The following is a 7723-nucleotide window of genomic DNA, read 5'->3' as shown; positions in this document are numbered from 1 at the left end:
CTAGCCAAGACATAAGCCCAGAGCCAGCAGACATGACACAGGACCTGCAGAGGCCCTGCACCCTTCCAGACTGGCAACTGGACATCCAGGTGGGATGGTCTCGAGAACCAGAGGCCTAAGTTTAGGCAAGAGAATCAATTTTCTAAATTTGAGTGAGCTGAATCCCACTCTAACCTGGTACAAACCTTGATTTGGTCACGCTGATGAGGGATTTTGTTGTCTAAACAGAGGCACCACTGCCATTCTGGGTACTGCAGGGTTTGGTTCAACTGCCCACTGGATCTGTTGTATATCCTATGTCTACATCTTCTGGTCCTACTCATTACACCTTGGATTTTCTAGGATATCTCAGATGGCATTGGGCACTTTTGTGGGGCTCACTGAGTCACAGCTTGTATTGCATCCAAGATATCTGTGTGTAGCTGGCAAATAGGCAGAGCAGCAAGAAACCCATGCCCTTCTGGGGTCAATGAAGCCGATGCATGGCACTGCTGAGCATCTCCAGTGGCACTATATTACCTACATCTGAGTACCCACACTAGGGTAGTGGTAAGATAGATGAAGCCTGCTACCTTCTGATGGGGGGGGGAGGGGGGGGGGGGGGTGTCACTGAATTTAGAAAGACCATCTCATTTTAAAACAGTATTTGTGAACAAATTGTTTGAGCAGCATTGGGAATGTCCTCACTTGTTTAGAGTAGACTGCTGTGTTCCCCATTCGAGACCAAAACCCTGAGTTTTAAAACAAAAATAGTATTTTGCAGGTTTTAGCCTCTGAAAAATTATTTCCAGGTTCTCATCATTTCACAGTATTCTTTACTTTCTTAACACAAGTCAAGCCTTGTTGTTCATGTTTCATGCTCCACAAGGAAGAAAAAACAATTGTTTGTCATAGAAGAGCTTAATGGAAACAACAATTTAAAATTCTGCTACTTGCCTGAAGACATTACCTGCAACAGTGCATAGTCTTCTGTGAATCATGGAAAATCTGACAATTAATAACTCCTTTAAATTATTATTCTTTTCTCAGGCACCTACCACAAGGTTCTATTAATTAATGGTGTCTTACTTTAAATCCTGCTGGAATGGAATGAAAATCTGAATTGCTAGAGATTTGATACAGTTCAGTGTCCAAAATCTAACCGCCTATTCAAACACCACTGAATTCTGTTTGTCTAGAAATACTATGATGACCATTTTCTCTGCCAGATTTCTGATATTTTTTTCATGACTGTATGAAACATTACGAGTCTATTATGATTTTTTGTCTCATCAGAATGCAAATAAAATTCAAGGAGAATTAAATGTGAGAAAGTACTTTAAAAAGTGAAAATATAACTAGCTAACTGTTTGAAAACAACAGATGCTTTTATTTGAATGGCAAGTAAAGGTTCTGGTCTGTTCTTTTATATTTTAGAGATGATATTTGAAAACCAGCATTTGCACTGAAAAGATATTGATATACTAAATTCTGAGGCTTTGCTAAATTTATTAGCACACTCTTGTTTTAATACACTATTGAACGTAATATCATATTTGCATCTGTGAAATGCATATCCATTCACTTGAATGTTTGGGTAGTATAGATGGCAAACATTAATAAATCAAATTGTCTGTTGTCACTAATCCAGGAAAAACTGTGGCTTAAGAAAATGTTTTCTGGTGCATTGCTAAGCTCAGACATATCAGAGAGACATCAAATGCAGATGGCAAGCTAATATAAAGAATGTGCAGGTGTCAAGTATTTGCAATATGATGTAAATGCAAGAAAAAAACTCCCCTGGAATTTGAATCTGCAGGAGGAATGATATTGTCTTATAAGCAGAGAGACGATGACCCACTTTTGTGCAGCTCCACACGATGGATGGCACTCACTTTTGAGATCAGCTTCACCTGACCAAGCCCGACCCATGGGAGGGACTGCAGTGCTGAGCAGCCCACACAGCCAGGGGCTCTGGGGATGGGGTTAATGAGGAACCATTAAAAATGTGAGGGGCTTGGAGAAGGGACTAGCCTACTGCAACAAGCCAGCTTTGATTTTTCTAATTACCACAAATAAATTATTTGATGAAATGATGAATATGGGAGAGAGGAGAGGAAGATGGAAGAAGTCCAGAAGCCAGAGAATAACAGAATTAAGAGGAAAACTATGAGCTGAGTATCAGTTAAAATATCCTTAAAGTGAAACAGATAAAGATGCCAAGTCCTGATTTTATTTTTTGGGATGAAGTTTCTCTTTCTTGGCTTTTATTTTTTTTAAAGGTTAATTATTTTCTTCAATTATGTATTTATTCAGTTTTGGCACAGACATTAATTAATAAAAAACAATCAACATAATTAATATAAATACTGAAATTCCTCACAAACTCTTAATTAGATATTAAAAACTTCCATCTTTTAACTGTAACCCTGACTATACTTAAAACAACTGAGGGTACATACAATACAGAAGGTGAGTACATGGGACAACTATATGTGCTACACTTTTTGTAATGCTTTTTAAAAAAAAACAGCTAGGTTTAAGCATCATGCTACCTTCTCCCACTGTTATATGAATATTAATAAATAAGTCAGAGGAGGATGAAATAGATATATTTGTAAAGCAAGGCAGCAAGAGGCAAAAGAACAAGGCAAGCAACGTGGAAGAGAGGAGGGAGACTGCAGTAGTCTCCAGAGGGACCAGAAGAGGTGAAATCTCTGGGCACCCCTCAGGAGAAAACGTACAGCTGAGACAATCTTGCACTGCAATGCAAACACACTAGAAATTCTTTGCCCAACTGTTGTGAAGCTTGGAAAACTTTGTTTCCCAATTCAGCAGCCCTCAGTGTATGTATAATTACAGTGCCCTCAAATGTTGGAATATCTGGGGGATACCTCCCTAAAACAATTTCAAAAATCCTTAACCATCCCACAGTCACAACTGAAAACTAAGGGATTTCTTATCTAGAGCAAGCTGCTCCACTACACGCTCCATGAAGTATAGAAGGAAAAAAGTCTGACATTCCCTGGCTGCAAAATGGATTTACTGGAACTTGTCAGGCAAATGCAATATTCCAAGTGTTCATTTTGTTGTTCAATAAATTCTCATTCACTTTGCTCTTTAAAAACTGCCCTTTCCTTGCTTCCAAATGAAATAAATTGTGGAATATTAGAGAAAAGTAGAGGGAGCAATTTTGTGCACTGCTACTAGAGATGTGCTTTCCAGATAAAAACCATACCGATATTGAATGACTGATGGTAACTAAGGCAAAAATGAACATGAGACAGGCTGTTGTGATGAGCTGACACAAATTCATCTGTCTGAATAACACAATTAAGTATACATCAAAAAAACATGACTAGCAATCCCCAGACCAAGCTAAAAAATTTAGATACAGGCAAGACTGAAATGAAAAGTACCACTTTTTTCCTTCTTTCTCAGTTTCACATAGAAATATACCTTTTATCTTTCTGTTTGTCTGTCCTAGCACAGCCACCAGGGTATACTTCTTTTCTACCAGCAGATAGACATAGTGTAAATGAACACTGAGCTCTGTCATCTCTCTCTCCATATGTCATGTCCCTGATCACATGTTTGTAGTTGGGAGGTTACATTTCAAAACAACAAATTCTACATTTAAAAACAAATGCTTTCGTTTATTTTAATTTTTTTGCCAAATCACGAGACTTCTAAGATTACACATGCAAAGTGTTGGAGGGAAAAGAAAAGGAGGTAGGAAAGAGTGTATTTGGCCTGAATAAAAGGATAGGTTTTCCTTCTTTTAAAAATCCAGCTTTTTCTTTTCTCAGGAAGGATTGTGCTTTGCCTTCACAAGTGGTATTTTTCAAAGCTCCAAGCTGAATTCTAAATCCACAGGGTTTGGCACACTGAGTGGATGTACACAGCTGCAGAAGAAGCAGGCTTTCTGTATTTTGTTGGAGCTCCTATCTCCAGGCTCAGGGAGGAGATGAGCTGTCTTGGGATGTGACACGAATCTGAACAGTCTTAGGGCTGCTTTAAATGAAGCCATTTGTTCACATCTCTGCTGGACAGCTATGCCATGGGGACCAGTGAGAGTGTAGCATGCCAAGCTAGAGTGCACCTGCTAAGCATGAAGCCAGTTGTTGATGTAGGTCCTAAGGACTGCAACTAAATTTGATGTGCACCTGCAAGGGCTGAGCACAGCAGTTCTCCTCACGATGCTCTCACTGTACACAGCCAACCAAAGCAACACAGAAAGAAGCAGCTCTTTGGCAAGGTCTCCCTGCCCTGAGCAGACACTGACCATGGTATGGTAGGACACAGCAGCATGAAAGTGGAAGAATTTGTTGATAAAATCTATACTGGAGTTTGAAAGTCCCCAATAAAAATGAAAAAGAAATCCAGCAAAGTACATTTAATAAGCACTTCAGGCTTTATTTGAAATTGGTGGAAAGCAGCCTAAAAGAAGCCAGTCATCAGCCTTATTCCCAAAAATGACAGCTTCTGAGCATGCAACGTGTTTAGTAGCTTTTCAGTTAACTCAAGCAGAGGAGGCAACTATGAAACTGTTACAGATATTTGAGCAATAACACCTCCACGTAAAAATGAAGCTGCTGAAAGATGTTTTCAAGCAAAAGGCACCAAAAATAAAAAGCCAGTGAAACCTCAGGAGACCTTCTTCTGAGGCAGAAATGCAAAAAACTGCTCTAGAGACTGGATGGACCAAACACTTAGAGATGGATGGCACGGAAACAGTCCTGGAAGCAGCCTGGAATGCAGCAATGAAATCACCAAGTGAAGGGAGCCGCAAGAGGGGACTTTGTGGCCACACCACTGAACATTTAAGCACCTGTCTCCCACAGGCATCTAGCCACATAATGCAATTCACCATATCCAAAACAGACAGCTGAACTCTTAGCTACATGACCGCAGAAAATCAGAAACCACTTTAGGAGACTCACCATGGGCAGAACCACAGTGCTGAAAAAGGAGCTTTTTAATCTAGTCTGTGAGAAAGCCTGACAGCAGACCTAAGGGCTGAAAAGACTTCATCTGAGCTGGAGATCAAGTGACTACCTCCTTTATTCAGGCACTTGGAAGTGCTGCCAAGAGCAATGGTTGGAGTCAGCCCATGCTTTCTTTCCATCCTGCCTGTTGAAGTTGCTCCAGGGTTTGTGGGTTTGCCAACAGGCCAGAGACAGCAAGGTGGTGAAGGGAGGAGAGACAAACAGAGAGGGATCATCTGCTGTGGAAGAGACTTGACTGCTTATTTATTCCCTTTCTTCTGAATAGCTTGGTATGTTCAGGTCTCTCACTCTCATCGTCCCATCTGTCCTGGCACAAGGATGAAGGGGGAACACATGGCGATGGTAACATCAACATGAATGCAGACAGGATTGGTGAAGGAGATCGGGACAGGCAAAATGAACCAGACCTGCAGACTCTGCAGTTAGGTGCATACCTGGAGCTTTCTTCTCATATTTCAACCTTGGAGGGTGCCCTGCTAGTATCGGAGCATGACTTTGGATCTATACAGTGCAATGGTTTATACTGGCTTAATCTGAAACCCAGTGTAGAGGTAACTTTTCATGTCCATGGTCTTTCAGCCATTAGGAGAGGAGGTGAATGCCCCCTCACAAGAAGAGAGAGCTGGTGAGAGCAGATGCCTGCACTGGTACCATTTCTCCTGGCCACCCAGGTCTTGGAAAGCCTAGTTTTAGCAAAGAGCTCTGGGTAAATTAGTATCTCCTTGTAGCTGTGTCTCAGCTGCAGGAGCTCTGAAGTAGAGCAGAATCATAGATGAAGCTTTGTTCATAACCTGACTTTCTCCAGGTAGCTGTGTGCAGGCACTTAACTGGCTGCATACACTGCATAAAGAGCCAAAGAGGGTACTTTAGGAAGCTAAGTTTCCTTCCTAGTTGTCATTAGGCTACGTGCCTGATTCTGTGTGTATCTTCACTGCTAAATTTAGCTGATGGTCTTTGAATCTGCTTCTTTCTCTTTTCCTCCCCTTGCAAGCACAGGCACACAACACCTTTCGCAAAAGCAGTGTAAAGTAAGGAGTCAACAGAAGCAGAAGGTCAGCAATGGCACTGCAACTTCCAGTTTTATTACACACCATAAGATGTGGTTGCTTTACACTGCTTTACACTGCTGGGGCAGAAGCAGAACAGATTCCTTTTCAAACATTTAGCTAAACAGCCAGCAATGGGATTTAATTTAATTCAGAAAACAGGTCCTCACTAATTCCTTCAGAGAATTTTCGTGATAGTCATTTGCACAAAGGCACAGGCCATGACTGACAGAGAGGATGTGGCTGCCACCAGTTTACTACAGAGTCAAAAAATTAGGCACCTAACCCATTGGATGACTCAGATCGAGCCATTAACTGCCGACAGATCCAGTACAGCCAATTGAGAGAGCAATTAACTAGTGACTACAGAGAATTGAACTACTCGGAAAGATTATCCACACAAAAGCCCTACAGGCAGAGCTAGAAGCTGCAGAGGTCTAGCTAACAAAAAGACTGAGAAAGGGATGATTTTGAGCAGTTCTTGCTCTCCAGAGCTTAAACATCTTATTTGCAACTGCGTGGTATATGCTCCTGTGTGATTCAGAGCCTTTTGTCAGAAGAAAGACAATTCAGCAGGAATTATTTTTAAGGGGGGAGGATTGGTGATGATTACACCCTCCTCAGTTTGAAGTCATTCAGGAGTGCACCTCCCATCTGCCAGCAATGTGCCTTGAGTGACCTTTTCGTGACCACGGAGATGGATGTGCTAGTCCCTCCTCCTTCCCGCCCTGGGCTGGGCTGGATGACTGCTCAGTTATGAATGTGAGAGGAAAAAGCGATGGGCAGAGATGGTCCATGGGCATCAGTCACCCCTGTCCAGGTGGGCACTGCCCTCCCTGTCCCTATTGTGGTGCCCACGCTGAGCCCAGTGTGAAGGCAGGGGGACCCCAGCAGGCACCACTCCATGTCCCCACTCCACACTGACTCCAGGAGCTGAGATGACACTTTGCACCGATTTATAGAACAAAAATCTCAGGGTGTCCTGGGCTCTGTGGAGATCGGGGATGGTGTGTTTTCAGCATTGTTTCCCTCAGCTTAGGAGCCTGTGGGAGTCTGCCGTTTGTGTTACGGGACAGAAGAGTCCCTTTTCACCTCACCCTGGCAGTAGTAGCTTCCGTACAATTTATGCAACAATAGATTGCAGGTATTTACTAACACCTGCATAAACAAGCAACAACAACAACAACAACAACAAAAAATGCCTTTTCTGTAGTTTGGAATGAGTGGAACATTAAAACATGTAAAACCAACTTTTACAGTCAGACTTGCCCCAAGAGTTCCTCCAACAGTTCTGTAATGCGCCTACGATCAAATTTCTTCCTTTTTTCTTCCTTTTTAAGCATTTCATACAAAGTCTACCTTCTTCCTTTCACCAAGGACACAACTTTCCTTTGTTGCTAGACCAAGATTTTTTTTTAAAAAAAAGGGAGAAAACAGCTTTCCGGTGTCACCAAGTAATTTTCCAGTAAGCCGCGAGAGGGCAGGTTGTGTCCTCTATACAGCTTACTTCAAACAGATTTTTACGAGCAACTATTAACACCAGTCATAGTTTTAACGCCCGAATTACTAAACTAAGGCGCAGCGAGTGGAAAGAGTAACTCACGGATCTTTGACCCTAGCATTTTGTGTATGCATAGTATCAATCTAATGTCCTCATTATTTTTCTTCTGGAAAGGAAAACACACTTCT

The sequence above is a fragment of the Athene noctua genome, chromosome 1 (assembly GCF_965140245.1).
Source record: "Athene noctua chromosome 1, bAthNoc1.hap1.1, whole genome shotgun sequence".
NCBI classification, from domain to species: Eukaryota; Metazoa; Chordata; class Aves; order Strigiformes; family Strigidae; genus Athene; species Athene noctua.
Note: the sequence above shows the minus strand (reverse complement) of the source record.